This window comes from Dipodomys ordii, unplaced genomic scaffold (genome assembly GCF_000151885.1).
Source record: "Dipodomys ordii isolate 6190 unplaced genomic scaffold, Dord_2.0 Scaffold104, whole genome shotgun sequence".
NCBI classification, from domain to species: domain Eukaryota; kingdom Metazoa; phylum Chordata; class Mammalia; order Rodentia; family Heteromyidae; genus Dipodomys; species Dipodomys ordii.
Window position 1 is genome coordinate 137,716 of NW_012267320.1, and position 23,204 is coordinate 160,919.

Genomic DNA, 23,204 nt, shown 5'->3' on the forward strand with positions numbered 1-23,204 from the left:
AGAGCATTCTCCTGGTCAACTCTCTTCACCACATACAACACAAGAGAAAGTGGCCTTTCTCATGTTTCTAGGATATTTCCTCCCATGGGAAAGAAAAAAGGACCTCAAGAAACGATCAAAAAAAGAGTCTTTGATGGACTTTGCATTAAGAACAGAAACACTGCTTAGTACTGGTGGCTCAGGCCTGTAATCCTAGCTACTTAGGAAGATGAGATCTGGGGATCAAGGTTCGAAGCCAACTCAGACACATTTCTAAGGCTTCTTATCTCCAATTAACCAGTAATAAGTTGGAAATGGAGGTGTGGCTCAAGTGGTAAGAGTGTCAGCCTTGAGCAAAGTAAATCAAGTCAAACAAGAGCTAGAGACCCTAAGTTCAAACCCTAGTATACATAAACACACACATACACACCCATATCCACACACATATCCACACACACACACACACAGAGCAAAACCAGTGAACTGATTCTTTTGTATCTCAGAGTTTCTTTTTTTTCAATCAGTTGGAGGGTCTTATCCTTTTTATAGATTAAAAAAAAACACTGCTTAAAGATTTTGTAATAGAGCCAAGTGGCAGTGGCTCATGCCTTTAATCCTAGCTACTTAGGAGGCTGAGATCTGAGGATCACAGTTCAAAGCCAGCCAGGGCAGGAAAGTCTATGAGACTCTTATCTCTAATAAACCACCAGAAAAAAACCACCAGGAGTGGCGCTGTGGCTCAAGTGGTAGATGTTCACCTTGAGCTGAAGAGCTGAGGGACAGCGCCAAGGTCCAGAGTTCAAGGCCTATGACTGACAAAAAAAAAAAAAAAAAAGATTTTGTAATAGGACAATCTAGACTCTGGAGTTCAGGCTTTCTGTATGAAGCAGGATTTTGAGATGTGAAAAGTGTGCAACAGAAAAGCAGGGTCTAGTAGGTGGGGAAGGTCAGACTCCTTCTTGTCATTTTGGGAATGCCTGTTCCCTATGAATTAAAAAAAAAAACACAACTCAACGTGGTTTCCCCAACACTTCCACAAAAATCTTTGCCTACGACTGCCCCATCATCTCTGGGGTGGGACTGGATGAGAGTTTTAGAGATAAGAAGCTAAGATATCAGATAACCTTCCCAGGCCACCTGGCCCACCCATGGGGGCTCCTACCCACCCCTCAGACTCCCCTTTTCTTCCTCAGCTGTGTCAAGAAAGAGCCCCAGGAGGATCATGAGGGAGCTGTGGGAAGAGGAGGCCTGGGGTGCCCAGAGCAGAGAAGTGGACGCAGCCCCTGACTGCAGGGCGCGGTGAAACCCAGGCCCTGAGCTTGGAATGGCCTAGTGCCTTTCCCAGGGAGCTTGCACACCTAGGATCTGCACTGGGGATGTGTCCCACGCCGAGGTCTGCCCGTCTTACTGGAACCTGTGTGTCCCACGCCGAGGTCTGCCCGTCTTTCTGGACCCTGTGTGTCCCACGCCGAGGTCTGCCCGTCTTTCTGGACCCTGTGTGTCCCACGCCGAGGTCTGCTTGTCTTTCTGGACTCTGTGTGTCCCACGCCAAGGTCTGCCTGTCTTTCTGGACTCTGTGTGTCTTATGCCCACCATTTCTTGTCAGAGCTACTTCTCCTTTTCTACTCACCTCTGTGTCCAGAGACTTGCAGGAATTCTTATCATATGTATATTCTCCCATCTAGAAGTTTCCTGAACGTGTGTTACTCACTGGATCTTCTTTATAGTTATCTGTTGCTTTGAGACAGTCTTACTTAGGTAGCCAGGGCTAGACTAGAACTCATCATCTCCTGAGTGCTGAGATTATAGGCAGGTTCCATGACACTCAGCTTTTGTTTGACATTTACTTAAAATAATTAGGCTTTAATTTTTAGAAAAGTACTGTACTAGAGCTCTTTAAATTCTGTCAAAGTTTTGAATAATCACAGTACTGAAAAACCAGAAGAGATTTGAAGTAGGCAGGCCATAGCCAGACACCCCCTCCTGCCAGACATTCCCTTCTTTTCTCTTCCTGGTTATTAATATCTTTGTCAAGCTCTGTCTGTGTTCAGAAGGTTGCTGATCTTTTGGAGGAACAAACTTGAAAAGTCTTGCTTTAATCATGGCAGTAATTAGCAAATTTGGACCCAGCATTATCTTTCCTTGTTTTCTTTTTTCTTTTTTAATTAGAAACACGTTCAAGATCGGGCTTGTAGTTTATCCATTGTCTCAGAAACCTGAAGCACAGTGCTGGCAATGAGCAGGTACTCTCCTAGGTCTGGTGAGTTTCTAGAATCTTTTATCATGTCTCCAACAATTATCTCAGTTTATGTGACTAGAGGAGCACACGTGACCATCCCTCCAAGCTAAGGATGTGGTCTTAATGCAGAGAAGATGTTAATCTATTGACTCATTCACTCGACCTCAAGGGAGGAGAGAGCATGGGTTAGCCATGCTCAGAGCAGCAGGGGAAGAATACCTCTCACCACCAACAGGCCAGGAGCAGCTGGCCTCCAGCTCCCAAGGATGCGGCCTTGCCAGCCAAGGAGATTCTCTTCATTCTTTGGCTTTATGTCTGGAGTATGAAATCACCCAGGTCCCAAGTTCTCCTCTGCAGATGTTCAGTTAGGCTGTGTCTCCTCTGCAGACAGGCTAATTCCCTGCACCTCCCATCCATGGTTGGCCATCGATCAATTTCTTCAGTACCCCTACCACCCTGGTTAGCAGCCTGGTCTTTCAGCTGCTTCTCAGATGGTCCATTCTCTCTCTGTTCCCCAGGTTTTCACCTGTCCTGAGTTCCTCACATCCTCGCTTAGCAACCCCTCTTTCTCACCCTCCTGACCAGATCCCCATCATTCAGTTTGTTTGCTCCAACACCACCTCCTCAGAGATCCAGCCATGTTTTCAACATCCCCTAGGATGCTTCTAGCCCAATACTCAATTGTCCAATATTGACCTCCTGTGAGTCTCCTGACTCCAGTCACCTCTGAGCCTTTGGTTCCTGATGGTGGCATCATCGCTCTCTCTGCCTGTCTACCAACATCCATTCTAGAGCAAACCCTCAGATTCCCCCTGCTGACTGTATTTCACGTCCAAATCTCTCTTCCCCTTTTCAACCTTTACTGAGGCCGCTGGCACTGGGCCAGAGCTTCTTTCCTCTGGTTCAGCCTCTCCTATCGCCCATCCTTGCCATCACTTGGTGGTCACGGCCCAAAGGACCCTTCACTGCCCACCAAACTCGTGGGTAAACGTTCCTCCCCACCAGCCTACGCGTGAGCACCTGCCCCTGATCTATACTAAGGGGGACGGCTCTCTGAACCCAATGACGTTGCTACCAAAAGCCTCTGCCATGGTAAATGAGTCACAGAACCCCTGTACTCTGCTTCCCTTCCACAGCTGCTCATGGCAAAGCTGCTCGCGTGGGGCAAGGCAGCACCACAACACTCAACATTGTCAGCCGTCCACACCTGCCTCGTTTCACCCCTGCCCTGGGCCTTCCCCGCAGCAAGCTTAACCCTGGGCGCATGGCGGCTCTGCACGCCGCCCTGTGCCGGGCACGCCTGTGTGCCTGTGGCTGTCTTGCTTCTGTTGCGTCTCTTCCCCAACCTGACTCCTGAAGCCGCTTTGACCTCTAAGCTTCGTCTCGAATGCCCCGATACCTTTCTGAATCGTCATGCGGGGTCTGCTCTGCCTCTCTTCCACATTCCCCCAGCCTCTGTGAGGTTCACTCATCCATGCAGTACCAGAGCTCTTCTCACGCTGGGAATATTTATTTCCCACTTCTCCAACCCCCTTTCTAGCCACACTTCCTCCTAGCAGAAGCCTGGCATCTCCTTGAGATCAGGGACTATGTCATCTCCCTTCCTACCTCCTGAATAAATGTAAGGCCACCCGCTTCCTGCAGATTGAGCCTTTAGCATGAGCGGAAGTGGAGATGACTTAAGGTCAGAACCTAGGTGTCCGAAATAATAAAGAGACTTGATTTTAAAACTCACTAAACTCACCTTTCTACCAACCATACGTCTAGAAAGCTAGGCCCTTTCCTCAGATACTGAAAGCTAAGCAAAGTGCTCTAGAGAAAGATACTAAAAGCTAAGCAAAGTGCTCTATGGTTTAAAGAGCATTCCGAGGATATTGGACTAGACAAGTTAATATCCATAATTATAAAAATTCATGCTTAAATATGCAGACCCTTCTGCAGTCTTAGATTCTGAAATGCCTTTTGCTGGCATGGGCCGCTCCCAGTTGGAATAAAATACATTTGATTATAATCACAGAAAAGTGGCTCTTGTGAGTTTCAACCCTATAATGTTTCATCTTTAAAATGGGCAAATCTAGAAAATTCTCTGCAAGTTAAAATTCGAAACACATTGAGAGTCAAATACCTTTACTGCCGCAGGTATGCTAACACAGTCCGTCTCTAAACAAGGCATTTGAAGGAGACCAAAATGATACTCATTTGGTTGTCTCCTGGATTTTCCATGCTACAGATCAAATGACCCCCTTTACACCCTAGCATCGCAGCTAATTCTTCCGTTCCCTTCTTTCTGGTGCTCTCTTCCAGGATCCAAATTCCAGCCCTGGCTTCCAGGCACTACTCTGCTGGCAATGTCTGTGTCTTCTGTTTTATTTCTAGTATCTTCGTTTTCTGCTTTCCAAAATACTCTGCATGTTTCTTTTTTCTTCTTCTTCTTCCTATATGAGATTGGTACAACTACTCTATTGTAGGGAACTGGACTATTTCTTATAAAAGATGTCTCTCTCCTTAATAGCTCCCCTAATAGCCAGCCCATTAGTCTGCAATATTTACCAAGGGAGAAAACACCACAGTCACTGGTTTTCAGTTATATGTATTTTCAAAACACTTCAGATAAAAAATGGTCTGAGCTATGCTTGCAAGAGGAGGTGGATGGAGAGCTTTGGGCATGGGAAGAGGTAATTATAACAAAAAGTCTGCCTTTCAGCCAGTGCACAAGGACTCAGTAAACATTGCCCTAGGGCTGCCGGGCCTGGAGCTGGGAGGGTAAGGAAGAATCAAGTAAAATCTCCACGTCAGAGTCTGCCTCCCCGCAGAGGGAGAAGAGTAGTAAACAGGCTATTGTGAAATGCAGCTCCGTGAGAATAGGCACTGCTCCAGGAATGGGGAGCCCTCAGACGCCTCCCAAAGGAGCCCCTCACCCGAGTCAGACCTAAGCAAAACCAAAGAAGACAATTCAACATGCAGCGATGCAAAAACTGAACTGAAATAAGAGGATCCGTGGAGGAGAATGGACATGATCATTTAAAAGAATGGTAAACTATAACGCATGCCTAACTAGATTCTTCTCTTTAGTTGTGGAACGAGGGTTTTAACTAAAGACCTGGAGCTTCCTATGCTGGGGTGTTATCACGGAGCTATACTTTCAGCCCCTTAGATTCAATGTTAAGACTCAGATATAAAGCATATTTAAAAACGACATCAGGCTGAGCATGGTAATCCTAGATACCAGGGAGGCAGAGATTGGAAGGATCACCGTTCAAGGCCAGTGTGGGCCAAATGTTAGCAAGACTCCATCTCATTTAATAAAACAGACATGGCAGTGTGTGCCTATGTTCCGAACTACACAGGAGGTGGTAAGGAAGAGAATCACAGTTTTGGAAAAACTGAGCAAAAGCTCAAGACTGGCTGAAAAATAACCAAAGCATTTCCAGGAACTGGAGGTTCACACCTGTAATCCAAGCTACACAAGAGGCTGAGATTTGAGGGTCACAGTTCGAAGCCAGCCTGAACAGTAGTAAGATTTGTGAAACTCTTTTTTTGGGGGGGGTCCGGTTGTGGGGCCTGAACTCTGGGCCTGGGTGCTGTCCCTCAGCTCTTCAGCTCAAGGCTAGCACTCTACCACTTGAGCCACATCGCCACTTCCGGTTTTTTCTTTTTGCTTATGTGGTGCTGAGGAATCAAACCCAGGGCCTCATGCATGCAAGGCAAGTGTTCTACCACTGAGCCACCTTCCCAGCCCCGTGAAACTCTTATCTCCAATTAAACACCCAAAGCCAGAGATAGAACTGTAGCTCAAATGGTAGAGCATGAGCCTTGAACATAAAAGCTCAGGGACAGCACCCAGGCCCTGAGTCCAAGTGCACCGGTATGTGCACATACACGGACACCGAAATAACCAAAGCAAAAAGAACTAGGGACAAGGGTCAGATGACAAGAGTTTCAGTTCCTAACTAGCAAGCATAAGTCTCTGAATCCAAACCCCAGTCTCATCAACCAGCCAATCACCTAAATAACAACAAAAGCCTTCCATTTGGCTTTCAAAACCCAACAAGAGTCAGCTTCTGTGGGTGTGAATATATCCAGTTGTGGTTTATATAATTGCATCACACTTTTCCAAGTAGATGATTCAATCAAATGATCCCCCATGAAATTTACTTTTAGTTTCTAATTTACTTTTTATTTATATTACAAATGTGTACATATGTTTATGCATGCACCTACATCTTTTAGGGAATAAAGTGGATGTAAAGAAGCAATTAGAGATTTTTCTTGACCTCCACCAAGGTCACACAGATCCCAAAAGTCCAACTTGCAGTCACGGGGCACAGACATCACTAAGCCTCGATCACAGGACACACTGCCACCCCATAGAGTCACAGCCAACTGAGTCACAACCAGAGCAGCGGAAGGTGCTGAGAGACGGTTTTATGGTCTGGCATAGAGGTGCAAAGTGATAGAATGGACTGGAAGTCATAGAAAGTCCGCAGAATAAGGCTTGTTGGGATGTCACATAGGCTAATGGATACTGGGGTAGCTTCAGAGATCAGCAAACGAAGAAAGGTTTCAGACTCGGAGTGCATAGCAGGAGTGATGTGCAACCCTCCTTGAACTCCCTGCTCACAGCCGAAGTTGCCAGAATATGGCAGAGATGCTCTGCTGTCAGACTTGATGTGTTTCAGAACCCCGCTCCTGTCTATCACTAGGATCTAACTCCTGACTCCAGACCCTGAGCCAGGATGAACAGGACCCATGTCCGAGAGGTCTCCTGTCACTCCCACGAGACACACTCTTCTGTCTACAAGGGTCAGGAACCGGAACCCTGAGTGTTTCTTGATCAGATGATCGTAGCACTTATGTTGCCAAGAATCCTTTCATGTCGCATCATATCTAACTCTTCTATTAAGGAGTCGTGGCCAGATAGCAATATCATGGCACTGACTTTTTCCAACTATGCTTCAGAGGGCATTGCTTTGACAGTTCATCTTTCATATGGATCTTAGGTTCCAATTGTAGGTTTGAAATGCACTAAACAAGGCACTGAAAAGTAAAGCACCATTGTACCATACTATTGTTGGCACTGGAAGAACTTCCATGCCAACACAGTCCTTACTATTACTGCTCTAGCTAATTCCACCCTTACTCTGTCTGTGATGTGTCTGTGTGACAGGGTTTATTATCTCTTTATCATTTATTTCCCCCAGGCTGTGGAAAATAGAAAGCAGCCGGGCAGAATTCTCATTCCTTCCTCTGTGCAACCCGCCTGCCACCCCCAGCGGCCAGATGCAGCTAGCTCAGGTGATTGCTTCCCTCCTAGGCTCGGTATTCAGGCAGGAGAGGGAAAGCACACACGTAACCAAGTTGTAGGAGCTTTCAAAAACAAAGGATCAACGTTTCCAGCTGTTTTCTTCACACATAGGAAGAGACGTACAGGAATAACTTAGTAAGTAAGAAAGCAAAGTTTGGGGGACCTGACTTTATGTTCTTTGGCTGAGAGGATGAGGACCAAAACCCAAGATAGAAATCTGCAAATATTTGAGAGCACAAACATTGTTGTGTGGTGTGAGAACATTGTTTGGCCCGGTAGACCTAGGTTCTGCCAGCGTTCTTATTAAGAAATGACTCTGTTAACTGCTAATAGAAATTGGAAACCATTTCTAGCACCCATAAAAATAAAAGAGGAAGGAAAGGGACTGCCCCCAGCCAGACACACAGGAAGTTCTTTAAAGGAGACATATATCATCGATGTTGGGTTCTAGGCTTCTCTGTGCTGAGTCCTGGGTTCCCAACTAGCAAAGTGTTCTTCAGGTACTTTTAAGTTAAGGACTTTGCAAATGAAAAAAAAAAGTGCAATCTTCCTCTTAGTATCCACCTAATCTGCTGTAGGTTAAAAAAAAAAAGCCCTAATAGTATCTTATCCTGGGGGTCTAGATATGACCTAAGGGTTCAGCTACAGTACAGGAATCTGCTCTTTACTGGCAAGTGTTGGTGAGATAAAATGCATTCTAGATAGCACCAGTCTTCATATACCACTGATCACTGGATACATGGGGGCACAATTATGGGATAGCTTTGCCTACCTGGCTCACGAGTTCCTTAGAGGGCAGCGACCAGCTCCATACCTTAATCCATCCCTCTATTCAAAACACAAGCACCAGGCCATGACAGCACAGACCTGGGAGAGTCCAGCGTGCGGCTGGTGAGGCTCTAGCTGTGCCCATGAGTACAAGCTGTCCTCAGAGGCTTGTCCTGGGCTGCATCACAGTTCCACTGCATTTTCCTCAGAGAAAGCCCCCAGATCTAAGTTTCTAAGCTCCATAAAATCAACTGACACTGGCACTAGAGAAAACGCACAAGAATTGAAAAGCCAACCAACAGCCCAAAACCAGGGCAGCTCTGACTGAAGCTCTGACTCAGACTGCCTGAGCCCTCCCAACACACGAGGTGCCGTGTACCCTGAACTCCAACTCCTGAGAGAGCAGAGAGCAGCCAGGACCCTGCTGTGACTGTGACAGACCCGTGCTGTGCTTACTCCACGGAGTCTGGACCAGAACAGTCTAGCTGGCTTTCATTTCGAGCTGCAGGGTCATGGGCCAGACAGGTCTCACCCTGCTGCTCATTCTTCCACTGTTTCTTCTTTATATCCTCAGGCCCAAAGCAGTGTAGACACGCCCGCTCTTCCAGCTAACTGTGTCTTCCTGGACGTGAGGTGTTCGGCACATGCGGGTGTTTGTGCCTCAAATCGAAGCCTTGTATTTCTTCTTGTGTCTCTCCTACTATCACAGGCATTATGATCAACATACCTGAAATGGTATGCCATCGAATGTTTTGGTCTCAAAGCACACGTTAAGTTCTGGAAGTCTGTGACGGGCTAGAGTCAGAGTGGGTGAAGGTAATCATTGCCTCACTGATGGCTTGCCCCTCTGAGAGGGAAAAGCAACCTGGCACCCACACTTCTCCCAGACCTCTGACCTGTCTCTATGGGGAAAGAAAGCACAATGTATGCACGTCGCAGGCCCCAGGGACCTGCACACCCAGCCGCATTGCACACGAAAATCCCCTGCGGTTCTCTAGCTTAATCCAGACAGCATTTGTAGAGATTATTTTGTCAAGTTCAACTATCTCATCTTGCCATTCCTCGAAAACATCCACGTCCTTCCTCCATCCCACCCGTCTTCACACTGATAGGGAAAGCCTGCTTATCTGAACTTTTATTTATGAATTATTACTAGCCCTCTCTCTTCCTCCATTCACACTTTAAAGTTTGTGTGTTTGGTGGGGGAGGGATTCCTTCGTTCCTTGGGTTTCTGGAAGATTCGACATTCCTGGGACTGCTTGCTTCTGAGCTACTGGGCAGCCATATAGGTTCTTTGCCTATTGGCACAAACTGGCACCAGGGAGCAGCCACCTGAACAGAGACAAAGAGCCGGGTGGGTGGGGTCACACATGGCCCTGTCAGGGCACTGTGTCCTTGCTGGGCACAGAGCAGGACCTGGCCTTGGTTTCTTTCTGTGCTTGTGCTGATCTGGCCTCCCCCCTCCACTCCCCACCCCGCCTCCATGCCTGAGTCAGCTCTGGGGAGGAAAAGGTGCAGAGCAGACAGACAGCCTAGCTAATTACCTCTGTCTGATTTGCCTTTTGCGTCTGTTCGTTCATAAGCAACAAACACTTGGTGGAAAATGTGAAAAGCAGGCATTAATTCTTTCAGTAGCTTCCTGACTATGTGGGGGAAGGGAGTTATTTTTATGTGAAAGAAGAAGGAAAGCATCACGTTGCGAGATGCCCAGCTGACACTAGTGTGGAGATCTTGAGAAACTGCGGGGGAGAAGCCACAAGCAGCCTCTCCTGTGGCACTGAAGACCAAGGAAATACCTTGCGAGTCTCTGTGCTGCAAGCTAGCATTCCCGGGGGGGGGGGGGGGGGGCAGGGCCGGTCATTCACAGAGGGCCATCTTCAGGGCTCCTTCTCTGGCCTGTGTCTAGGCTAGTTCTGGTGTTGCAAAGGGCATGCCAAGTGTCTGACATTCACTGATTAAGTCAGAAAAAGCTTGCCTCTCTCTATTTGGTGCCTGAAGCTACATAAAGGGGGGAGGGGTCCTTGTATCTAGTATATTGCTGCCATTCAAGTACATAATTACCTACACACAAACACAGGCATGCATGTGCGCACACACACACACACACACACACACACACACACCAAGAAAGAGCCACAATTCAAGATTTCCTACCCACAAAAGCAGAGCAGGGTATGTTTGGCTCTGAGGGAAAAAGCCAAAAGACCTGCTTTCTTTGGCTCTAGGCTTTCTGGAATGTGAACCCAGGGTCTTGCTCTCTCTTGTCCCCCTAAATAGGAGCTGTCTGCCTGGGTTCTGTGTGTGAGCAAAGTGGGGAAATAACACTTGGTACAAAAATGACCACAACCATTGGAGGCTGGAAGGAATGGGAAGAGAGAAGGAGGACTTTTTAGAGAGATGTTTTCCTTAAGCAACCAGAAGCACAAACTCCAACCAAGTCTGTTTCTCTGAACCCCCCACCTGACAACGTCTGTCTTTTCCTGAGTTCAGTGAGGAGCACTTGCTCCGTTAGCTCCACTTTCCCCTTCCTTCGTGAAAATCCACCAGGAAACCTCTGGGTTACTCCCTGCGTGGCCATTTATTATACTGCAGCAAAGGAAGGAGGGAAATTGCTAGAAAATACCTCCCCAGGAAGGTATGGCCTGAGGAGCGCCGGGAGGTGTAAGAGGTAAGTGCCTGAGTGTTCGGCTGGACTCTATCGAGTAGCCAGCTTTCACAGACAGATGACATTTCAAAGTACATTAGTTTTATGTGACGCTTCTTACGTGCAGATTGGAGAGAGTTTGATTGAAAGTGGGAAGGGGCTCAGTGATAGCTGGTTGTGTGTGAATGCTTAAAGTCTCCCCTCTACGCCCAGCTCCCCCACCCCAATACAGAGAAAAATCACCGTGAGAGTCACTGATAGCTTTTTAGAAATCCTTGTGCAGGTCAAGGGGAAATTTTACATGTGTCCAGATTATTTTTTTTTAAAGCAGCAAATTCAAACATTTGAGTTTTGCGGTCCAATCTTTGGTCTTTAGTTTTCTAAAGTGAAACATTGCGTTCACGGTCAGTTTTCTGTAAGTGAAAGGGGTCCTGACACCGTGTAGGCATGGTGCAGTCTTACTTCCTGAGGGAGGCTGGCTGCAGACAGGCACAGAAGAGAGATAAACGGGGGTTTTGTAGGAGCGATGTGGAAATCTCACCCGGCATAACATTTATTAGCTGAGAAAAGTCTACACTCATGCGAAATTACACACAGATTATTCAAAGCATTATCCATGGGTTGTGAATCAAGTTTCTAATGTTTCCAAAGTCAGAATTGTTTACATTCCTTATACCTACCACAGAAAACTTACATAACTTTTTTGTGTTGTTGTTTCTCTTCTCTCATAAGGATAGGTAACAGATTTTAAAAATATTCTCCTGAGGTTTTGCCTTACGGCAACCTACACTGATTTCTCCACCGACAAAGGAAAATACGTGCTAGAGAATTAGCCAAAGAACATATAATCTCTAAAAGTCATTTGCAAAGTCGGTCTGACAGACACTATGATCGAAAAACACTTGCAAAGACAAGTCAAAGTAATTCTCCTCCCAATCTAGACCCCTAACACCCACAGCACTCCAGCGGACATCTGGATACTGTTTCACAGGCAAGAGGAAAGTGCTTTTCCCCCTTTCCCCCCATCATTAAGGAAAAACCCGCTTCCCACATGCAAACAGCACTTGTAAATTCCCCCAGATAAGCTTGGCGGTCTTGAATGGTTTAAGCAAGTTGTAAAAGAATCACAACTCTTTCGGTACGTTTAGAAGTCAAGTTTTTCAAAAGACAGACTATCTCCAGCATGCTGCACGGCCCCATGTGGACGCAGCGGGCACCTCTTACCTGCAGGGACCTTTGAGGACCTAGGAGTTCAGGCTCCTGGCTGGAGGCAGGAGGAAAAGATCAGCCCATGCAGGTTGTCTTGGAAAAATAGGTGCTCAGGCTGCCTCCAAATGAAGAAACTCTCTCTTGCTGTTCACTGTCAGTCAAAAACAAGTTGGAACAAGTTTGAGTAGGAATTACCTGAAGGAACTAAAGAGAGAAAGAAAGATTGGGAGAGATTGGGTGGAGGAGGGAGGGAGGGACGGACAGACGCAGGAGGGAGGGAGGAAAGGAGAGAGAGAGAGAAAGAGAGAGTGAGAGAGAGAGAATGAATCTGAGAAAGGAGTCCAGCGTGTGTTTAAAGGTCGTAAGGAAATCTACAGCTCAGCAGACCAGCACAGAACAGATTCCTGTGACACCCTGTGCCAACCTTGCCAGACACCTGTATGAAACAACAACAAAAAAGAAATCCAGCTAACACCCTTTTAAGAGAACACCAGCTAATCTCTGAAGAAACTTGGGCCCCTCTTATCAAGGCTGCGATTTTCCTTAAGTATATAAATAAATATATTATCTTTTATGACCAGCCCTCCTTTACCTCTCCTTCTCCCTTTCCTTCCCTCTGTCTGCCTCAAATAAATATGAACAAGAAGTCCTGCCTGCCGGGGAACGTAGGGCAGCCCATACGTGGATCAAATATGTCTTAGTAAAATAGCACCCGGGGAACTCTAGGTTTAAGCCCCACCTACCTCTCATGGCTATAACCATTTTTTCCTATTGCCTTTGTTTGCTCTCATAAAATAATCAGGTAGATAAAAGTCCAACAGTGTTCTTCTGGATTGAGTGAACTCAGGGTCAGATCAGCCCTGGGATTACATTGAGATAGAGTCTTCGGATAACTGAAGCTCAGGCCGTGGTAAGACTCTAGGCTCCAGAACTCTTGGAGAGCCTGTATTCTTATAAGAAGTGGCAGTGATGCTGGGACCCGAAGGGCCCCTTTGGGGGCCTGGAGATGAGGTGGGGCGTGGCGTCTCCCTGGACCCCCGCATGTGTGTTCTTCCTAGTCCAGGGGCTTCCTGGGGTGGGGGAGGCAATCCATCACCTGTGCTTTCCTGGCTCACATGTGACAGAGGACCAGGGGACCTGTTCAGTCCTGAGAGACAGGCAGGGCTTTCCGCAGATGCTTCCAACCATGAGAGGCCCCGCACCGGTCCAGAGGCAAAGCTGGAGGAGCCGGTGGCACGTCCCACACAGGTACCTGGTCCGTCATTCAGTGCCCAACTTCTTATCACAGATCCAGTCTCGGGCCTTCCCAGTGAGTCCCAGCCTCACCCTGCTCCTCGGTCCTCCTTACCACCCACCCCATAGCATCTGCGACATCTGTGGTGGCTACCTAGCATCATCAGAGAGAGCTAGTGCCCTGGCACACAATAAACTCTAAGGAAATACATACATTATATATATATATGCATATATGCATATTTTTCCAGGTGGATTTATTACATTGTGAGGGGAGGATGTGAAATATTACAATGGAGCTTTAAGTCTTATCTTCTTATAGCTACCGAGTATATCCAACCTGACTCTTTCTTTCTCCATGTACAGAGCTCTTTCAAAGATGGTAAAGGCAAGGCTCAGACCAAAATGCAGGCCTGGCTAGTTGTCACTTAAAAGCAAAGAAACGATGCCAGGTAGGATGGTTTGTTTTTCTCTCCAAAGTCACAGAACTGCAGAGTGGCAAATTGAAGTTCAGAGCAGCTCTTCCTTCAGTCCAGGCCTTGTACATTTTTGTCCGATAGACTACTGAGGGCATACATATGCATGCAGAGACCCCTTGGAGCATCAAACCCAGCACTACTGGAATGATAAGCACAGTTCCCACTGGTGAGCCTGATTTCTTGCAGGACTTGTGGAGTAGGCACCATCACAAAGATGATGCAAGGGAAAAAAAAGATTCCAGAGTAATATGAGTGAATGAAAATAATTAAATGCTCAAAGAGTATTTTGATGGTGTTTACCTACTCCTCCTCTCCCCCTGCCCCCAGCATTTGGTAACGTATCAGCCATTAGATCTTAAGGTTGTAGATCAGACAGAATGCACCAAAGGAGGAAAGCCTTATAAAGGTGGGCCAGGAGGGTTGACAGGTGAGCTGGAAACTTCAACAATAATCATCTCCAAGGCTTCAGTCGCAGAGGACAGATTTTGTTTTGTGTGATTTGATTATTGAATAATCTGTCTGAGTATTTCTGGAAATTTCTTAGAGGTGCTGAAGGAAATAGAAAATCTTTTAATCCTCACAATTATCTTGTGTCACTCAATCTCCATCCCATGTGGTAGTAAAATACGCTTTAGCATGGCTTTAAAGAGCAGAGCCTGGAATCTTCCATACTGGTTCACAAGAAATAATTCAGCTAATAATTTTGTAGTTGTAGATGGTGGATGAAAGCTTAAAATACAAACGCGAAAGACTATTGCTTCCTTCTGTCCATCCTCCCTTCTTTCCTCCCTCCCTTCCTTCTTGTTTCCCTCATTCCTTCACCTCTTCCCTCCTTCCTTCCTCTCCTCCTTCCTCCCTCCCACCCTCCCTGTCTTCCTTCTTTCTCTCTCTTTTCCTCTCCTAGTTAATTAAAAGTATGACTTCGATGGGCCAAATTTGAAACAAAAATATCCAATAGGATATAGAATATTGAATATTGAATAGAGCATCGAATCTGGCTTTTTATCTAAAGTTCTCAGAGAACATCTGAGTACTGAAAAGAAAAATGCATAAGCACTAGCTTTCCTCAGAAGACCCATTTCCCAAGGAAAACTTTTTCAGAAGAAAATAAAATGCTGTCGTGTTTCCAATTCTCATCTTGGCATTAAAAAAAACCTTGAAGTATGATGAGAAGAATATAGATACATTATATATTATATTATACATAACTCATATAACATTATATATATATATATATATCTTGAATAGATCTTGAATAGATTGTAAGTTGAGTAAGATACACAGCTATTCATGGAGGACTACATCGATTCTTAAGGCTCCTGGGAACCACCTATGTCACCAAAGGCTTAAAGCGGCCCCTGCAGGTATGAGTAGCCTGGGCAGCCCCCCTCTCCTGCTCCTATCATCTCTGTCAGAGGTCTGGGGATGCCTGGACCTGCAGGAAAGGGATGGAAAGCGTGGTGCGCCTATCGCAATCCTTTCCTTTCCAAAGTCCCACAGCCACAGGCAAAGACTCTCTTGCCTCTGGTCCTTTTCGTGACATTCCTGTCCAAGGGGGCCACAGAGTTAAAATCTGTATCTGGGGTCAGAGTCCTAGAGGCAGACATTGAGTTGAGGATGCACATGAAATTTGTCCATGCAGTGTTTTTCTGGAAGGAACCCAAAGGAGGTTAAAGGAAGTCAGAGAAGGGGTAGAGCCAGGATTCACCTGTAGACCAAGGCCAGTGTTCTCTCCCTGCCTGGCCCTGGGGGGAAGATTCTGAATTGAAAACACATCATCGAAAACAAGGGAGCTGCCCTCTCCTGACCCTGCTCCTGTCAGCCCCTGGCTAAGGGATGAAGGAAGGATCGCATCCTGCCATTTCCCACCCACTCCCAGGATTCCCATGAGTCATGAAGGTGGGTCAGGGCTGCAGGCTGCTGGACAGAATGCACGGATGCATCAGGCGGGATGATTGCAGGATCCGTGAGGGCTTAAGGGAGCCGGGCACACCAGCGGCGGCACCTACAATCGCTCACCCTGGGGTTGTTAGGACTTTTTCCTGACTCTTGCTGCTGGTACTGCTCATATCGTAGCCTTCTTTCCCCAACTACCCTTCCCTGTACTCCTGCAGTCTCCCAACCAAACTCAAATCAGGGATCAAAGCTCTTTAAGATACATAGAATTTATTATGCAGCTCAAAACCAAAGAAATCCTTTTCTATGGATATTATGTCAATTTGGTTTGATTAGTAAGGACATTGGATGCCTTCGCCCTGTCTTCTCTTTGCTAGCATAGAGACGGCATAGTCTTATGCTATGGTAATTTACCACTGAGCAGAAAGATGAATGACTACTCAACCACCAGGTGATAGAACACGTGCCATGCCACAGAAACAGCCCAAGAGGCTTCCCGAAGGGCAACTGAGTGTCGCAGGGGTAAAGCTGGGGTTCCAGACCAGGGAATCATTGGCTTCAACCTTCACGATTGCCTAGCGGGAGACATAGACGAGTTCTGGGTGTTCTAGGCAAGGACAGGAGCAGGTAATTAAAGATTAATTAGGTGATGACTCAAAATGCCCTGTGCTCTGACCTGTGAGAAGGCTTAGCAATGGAGCACTAACCTAGCCTCAGCGGAGATGGCAGCTGAGATGTTACGGATCACAAGAAACATGTCTGTGGTTACAGAGTCCCAGTTCTCCCCTTGTCCCCCGGATTCCTGTGGAAGGAGCGACTGCCTTGGTCTCTCCATTGATTCACATCATGACTCTGTTATAACACCATGATAGCACAGTTCAACTCTTCCCTCACCCCTCTTTGCAGGAAACCGTGAAGCTTTTTAGTCTTTCTCCCTTGCTACTTTGATTCAATGGCACCCCCCTCCCCCCAGCAAAAAAAAAAATAGGCAAAAATAGGGCCTCTCTTAATCTCAGAGAAATTACAATCGCTGGTCTCACCATTTTTGTAGTCTGTGTCATGTTAAAAAATGAATTCAAAGACAAAAATGCTATTGCACGATGGTCCTTTGCTGTCAGGAAGTGGGCATTTGCCAGAGCGGCTGCAACAAAATCTGACTTTATCTGATGGGGAACGTGTTATGAAGCGTGCTGTGTCTGCAAGGAGGCTGCCCCCTTCCTCTAGGCCTCCCCGGAGTCGCTTGGTGGTCCGCAGGGTCTGCTGGCAATGTGGCTGCGGTGCAGTTGAGTTACACACCTGGCTGGCTCGCTGGCTGGATGGCATTGCTTTCGCCATTGTCTGCACAACATTACACCACGGGTTCAATACAGGTATTTTGGTCCTGGTTCCCTTTCAACACGCTTTCACGAAGCGAAGTCTTGTTGTGAGGTAGTTCTCTTAAAAGATAGGTGCAGGATAATTTTGTCACTGTGAATTGCAAGATGGAATCAGCACGACATGCCCGCCACACAGCCTGAGCCACGCGCCTTCCTCAGAAGCCCTGATCTGACCACAGGTTAACTCACCTCTGCACTTCTGCACTACTGTGGCTCCACTCAGCAGCAACTAGGCAGGTGGTGAGATCTCATGTCAGGGGCACTGAGTCTACCCAGTAAGTCCAGTTCAGTGTGCTCCATACAGCCATTGCTACAAGATTTTAAATAGGATATGATAGCCATGGTCATTATCACCTGAGTTACTTCAAGACAAAAGTGGTGACTCATGCTTCGTTCTCTGTCTTGTTCATATTCTTGTGTTTGGCCCCTCGGTAGTGACACAGCACACACTGGGCTGGGGTGTCTTTCTCCGGGTGTGATGGTGTCAGTGGATGTCCACATGAGTTGCTCTGCTTGCTAAAGGCAGGTACTATCTTCCATCACCCGGACACACACACACACCCAACCCAGAGCTCCTCCCTGTAGGCCTTACGTCTGCCATTTCCTGTCTCTATCCTCCAAACTCAGTTCCTGGCTCAAAAAGAGTCTGTCACACGCCAGGTATATTGTTTGAGCCTTATGATTATCTTAGCATTTAGAGATCTTACCACACTGCAGCCTTCACTAACCCTGAATGCTCCCCGATGAATGTATGTAGTTTCCTACCTTGAATAACCACACAGAGAATGACATTGGTTGTGCATTCGTTTTTCTATGCAGCATGCAGGCAAGAATGCCCAGAAGTCCCAGAACACATTTGAAGTATTTATTATTAGCAGGAGAATGGAGTAAACAAGTCCACTTTTTTACTTTGGAAGCTTTCCCACTGCAAAATTGCATCTTTTGCCAAATATTCTAGTTATTATGGAAAAAGTGAGCAATACAAATTGGCTAAATGATGAAAAGTGAAAGATCTCAGTGGAGTTGCCATAAATTCCCCAAGACTTCACACTCGAGGAGAAACAGAGAGCGGGCAGAGGGTGTCACAGCCCCAGCGTCTCAGCCGTGGGCCCTGCCTGCTCCTTCGCTTTCTTGGCTGAGGGTGGCTGCTAATTAAGGATTGCTTCGAAAGCACATGGTAAACTAAACACTGGACTTGAAAGAAAAGGTACTGTGTCATATTGGTCTCTCATCTCACTCCTCGCATCAAGTGTATGTGTGGAGACCACGAAAGGTCTAAGAAGAACAAAGAGAATGAAGAATACCTCATCTGCGTCGTTTCTGTGTTCTTACCTTCAGGAGAGTTCGTGTTAGTAAGAGTTAATGTTATTGAGACTGAAATAAAAATTTAAAATACACACACAACAGACTTCCATGGCCAGGACTACCAAGTGAAACCAGTAGTATTTAAGGAAATAAAGTTAATAACTGAAATTAATAATAATTTAAAAATAATTTAAATTAAATAATATTTTATAATAATAATAAATCATAAAAATATAATAAATAATAATTTATATTAAATAATAATTAAAAAACAAATATCTCATAGAAGGGCTTTTTTTCTTTTTCTGCTGGTCCTGGGGCTTGAACTGAGAGCTTGTGCACTGCCCTTGAGCCTCTCTGTGTTCTAGGCTAGTGCTCTACCACTTGAGCCACAGAGCCACTTCTGGCTTTTTCTGAGTAGTTTATTGGAGATTAGAGTCTCATGGACTTTTCTGCCAGAGCCAGTTTTCAACCATGATCCTCAGATCTCAACCTTATGAGTAGCTAGGATTACAAGAGTGAGAAGAGGCTGAGCCTGTGAGCCACCAACAACTGGTGTAGAGGAGCTTTTTTTTTTTTTTTAGGTTGCTGTTGGTCATGAGCCTGGAACTCTGGGCTGGGAACTGTCCCTCAGCTCTTCAGCTCAAGGCGAGCCTCTACCACTTTGAGCCTCTGCACCACTTCCAAAAGCAGTTTTTAAACTGCTAATCCAACATTAAGTATGAAAAGTTTCTAGAGAATGATGAAAGAATCCTACCAGGTGTCAAAACCAAAGTCACACCACCATCAGCTTCCTTAGTGTTGATACCATTTGTTCAGACTGGAAATAGAGCAACTAGATATTATTAATATTATTATTCAACTCTCCCACTAAGCAGCACTCCTGTGGGTCTTGGTCTCTGTTATTCATTCTGTCCTGTCGGCTTTGATCACCATTGTGGTTACCCTAACTCTCAGTGAGAGTTGAGTTTTGACTTCTTCAATTTCTGGAGAATTTCTACTGATCACTGAGAACTAACTCACTTCATAGCCAGCTGCAGCATCTTCGAAGGCCTGGTGCTGTGACTTGCATTAGACAGTAAATAATTCCTACCATCCTATAGAGAATGGCGCCCTAGCTCCCATGCGGTTTCTGGATTGCTCAATGACAAATCTCATCTCACTCGTCTACTTTCATTTCACAGGCTAGAGACCAACAGAAAATTGATCTTAGGATATAACGCTTGCCTCCAGCTGCTGAATTGTCTTGTTGTTTCTTCCTGGCAAGGAGGAACATCTAATGGGGAGGAGGGGAAGTATAGGTCTAGTCTCATAATCATGAGTTCAAGTTCAAGAGCTGCTGCTTCTTCATTGTGCGATAGGCCATTTAATTGGCTTCTCTGAGATAAATTGTGCTTGGTGTTTGGTGGCAGTCAACTTAGCTGCTAGGCTTTTGTGCTAGCTGGATGAAGGTGGGAAGAATTACCTGGTGCCATCCAGCTTCTGTCAGAGGGCATTAGGGAGTGGAGCTCTGTGGTCCAGGAGGTTCAGACACGGCCTGACCAATCACCTCAGTTCTCATGCTTGCCTCTGTGTTTGAACTGTACACGGAAGGAGTACAATTCAAGTACAATTTCAAGCCTGTGGGTCATTGCCATTCCTTGAACAGAAACCCATGAAGCTCCTGAGCTTTCTAAAGAGCTTAGACTTGCTTTCCTGGGAGACCTCTGTTTCACCCCAGATGGCAGGCAAGGCCTGGTGATTTTCTAACTTTCTCTTCCTCTTCTTCCTCCTCTCCTATTCCTTTCTTCCTTGCTTCCTTACTTCCTTGCTTCCTCCTTCTCCTCCTCCTCCTTCTCCTCCTCCTCCTTTTCCTCCTCCTCTTCCTCCTCCTCCTCCTCCTCTTCTTCTTCTTCTTCTTCTTCTTCTTCTTCTTCTTCTTCTTCTTCTTCTTCTTCTTCTTCTTCTTCTTCTTCTTCTTCTTCTTCTTCTTCTTCTTCTTCTCCTTCTTCTTCTTCTCCTTCTTCTTCTTCTCCTTCCTCTTCCTTCTTGTCCCCCCTTCCATCTTCCCTTCTCCCTCTCTAGCCTCTCCCTCTGCTCCCCTCCTCTCCTCTTTTATGTGGAACACTTGAGTAGCTAAATAGTTCCGATTTCTTGAATGAATAGAATTTCATAAGCTTGTTCCTAGAAAAAAAATGAATTTCATTGAGCTCATTTTTCCTGGAGTGTCTGGCATTGTGGTGATGACCTGTAGGATTTGTACCGCTTAGTTAGGGATTATTTCTTCACTTTTTCAGACATGTGTATTCCCAGCAAGCAAATGTGGTTAATGAACCTAAAATACATCTGATGCCACTCAGAGGAGCCCCTTGGGTCTTCATTTACTGGCCGAATGATTGCCCTCGCCCAACAATGAGTCAATCACCAGACTGGGCTGATGTGCTGCTGTGTGTGGGGCGCACAGATAAGGAGAGGAGATTTGTGAGGGGTGCACAGATTAGGAGAGGATGGAACCTGCTGTTTGCATTCCTTCTGATCCGTATGCTCTTCCTAGAGAAGCAGCTGAGAACCTTCACTATGCTGGTGCACACTCACTTTCACAGAGCCAACAGAGCTTACATTGTGAAGCAATGGCATTTGACAGTTCACTGAGTCCTCAAGATGGAATTTTAGTTAAAGAGAGCAGCCTGCGTCAGCACAGCACTTTCTAGTGGCTTCTGGGTGTTGAATTTCTTTCTGAGAGAGCAGTAGGTAAATGGAATGGGGTGCAGTGGGGCCTGGTAGATAGTAGAAAGGTTTGTTCCTTCTATACATGTGGGACCACGTGTGTGCTTATAGGAAGCATGGGTAAACAGGGTATCCAGACAAGATGAACTAAAAATGATAGCAGTAGCACAACCTTCCATCATAAGGGAGCTTCATCAGTGGCCATGGGAGGTAAATAAGATCATTTTAAACTTCGGTATTAAGGCATCTAGCTATCTGTCTACCTATCCATCATCTATCATCTGTTTACTATCTAATATCTATCAACCATCTATTTTCCATCTATAAATCTATCATCCATCTGTCAATCTATCATCCATCCATCTATTTATGCCCACCTTCGTCCACCCTTATTTTCTAGTGTTATTATCTGGCTTTACCTTTCTCTTAAAGTTGTAGCTGAGGGTCACTTTCAAGATTAAATATCACCTATCAGAAGGGCTCAGCTGAAGTTGAGTTCTCACACATGTATTGATTCTACTGTGAATAGCAAATCAGATGTTAAGTGTATAGAGTGGATCTGATATTACTAGTTCCATACATAAACAGAAAATACACATCACACACATCTGTATATAGAGCTCCTCTCCGTACACATAAACTAGACTGACAGCCAGACTACAGTGTTATGGTGGTTAATTAGGACAACACAAAATGTAATTTACTTTATAAACACTTTGTTGCAATTTTTCTTGATTTTTAAAAATATTTTCTCTTTCTTACTTCTTTATTAAAATTAAGCATTGGAGACATTGATAAGCTGCATATTTATCTTAACTGAGACTTTTTAAAAATTGTCCCTCCAGCTTATATAGCTCATTTCTTGAGCTTAGCAGCAAGCAAAAAATACAACATTGCCTTCCACGAGCAAGGAACTCAAAAGAAGTCAAAGGTGGCCTGCATTCCTCAAACAGATTCTTGATAAAGTTAATTTTCACTATATGGCCACAGTCACCAATGCTCCTAGATCTGGTGGATCGCAGCCATATCAAAAACCCTAGTGAGTTAATACTGCATGGAACTTAAGACTCCGGGACCCCCGCCCACACTGTGATGGGAACACAATTCACTGATGTCCCCATTGTAACTACCACTGCCAAAGGATTCCTGGGAGGGAACAATTTGACTTAAGTGTTTTATGCATCATCTGGTTTCATTATTAAATTATTCATGTATTCTATTAGATCATTTTAACAGATCAAGGTTTGTAACCTAGATAGTACTCTTTTCACTTTATAGACAAGATAATTATGTATTACATTAAGTCACATTGCTCAAGGTTCAACAGTCAGTGAGATGAGGAGCAGAGATTCAAATCTTGATCATCCTTCACAGTTGACATAAGGAATCCTACTGTGTACAGCACCCTGCACACACACGACCTCATGGTCAGCTGCTCCTGGGACTGCAAATACCATGGGAAAAATTGGAATGACAAACAAGAAACACACACCCTAGGAAGTTTCCTCTTTGATTTCCTTTTTTGTCCCTTTTGATATTCATGGGATCATGTATGAGGTGATTTCATAGCTTAGTGTCAGGTAAAGCCTTCTGAGGAACTTTGTGGGCGAGGAGGTATAAGAGTAGGGATATGGGGAAGGAAGCTGAGGACTTAATTTCTTTCTAGGAATCTTTTCTGCATCGTGATAGAGCATTTCAGCAGTGATCAGCAACCCCAACTATACATTAGACTCACTGGGAGATTCTTTTTTGTAATCATCAACTCAAAAGATGTAATAATCGAGTAAAAATACAATTAATAATGAAAACTTGCATTGGTCCTATGTAGGGGCTGGACATGAATTTCCTTTTAAGATCCTGAGATGGCTTATTCAAAGCCAGGCTTTAGAATGAGGATGGTAGGTTCTGGAGAGGGCTTTGGGCAGAGAACCAGGACGAGGTGAAGTTGGATTCGAACATGGGTGTCTGACGCCCGCGCCTCCTCTCAGACTTCCTGAGGTCCACGGCTCCTGTGGTGGCCTGTCCTGAGATACCTCCCAGGGCTCTGGAGCTGGGTGTGCCTGTT

The 23,204-nt window shown here is 45.6% G+C and overlaps 1 protein-coding gene across 2 annotated transcripts in view; it reads right to left on the bottom strand.

Moving 5' to 3' along the window:
- Nucleotides 1–12,424, bottom strand: part of Kcnj15 (potassium channel, inwardly rectifying subfamily J, member 15) — a 44,413-nt gene extending 31,989 nt beyond the window's left edge. Inside the window, exon 1 of one of the 2 annotated variants that reach the window (XM_013027513.1) lies at nucleotides 12,160–12,424. The gene's annotated coding sequence lies outside the window, so the exon portion shown is untranslated. Of the gene's footprint in view, nucleotides 1–8,295; nucleotides 8,317–12,159 lie in introns of those variants that run through there. The other variant, XM_013027515.1, reaches the window with a different exon arrangement.
- Between the last annotated feature and the right edge of the window lie 10,780 nt (nucleotides 12,425–23,204).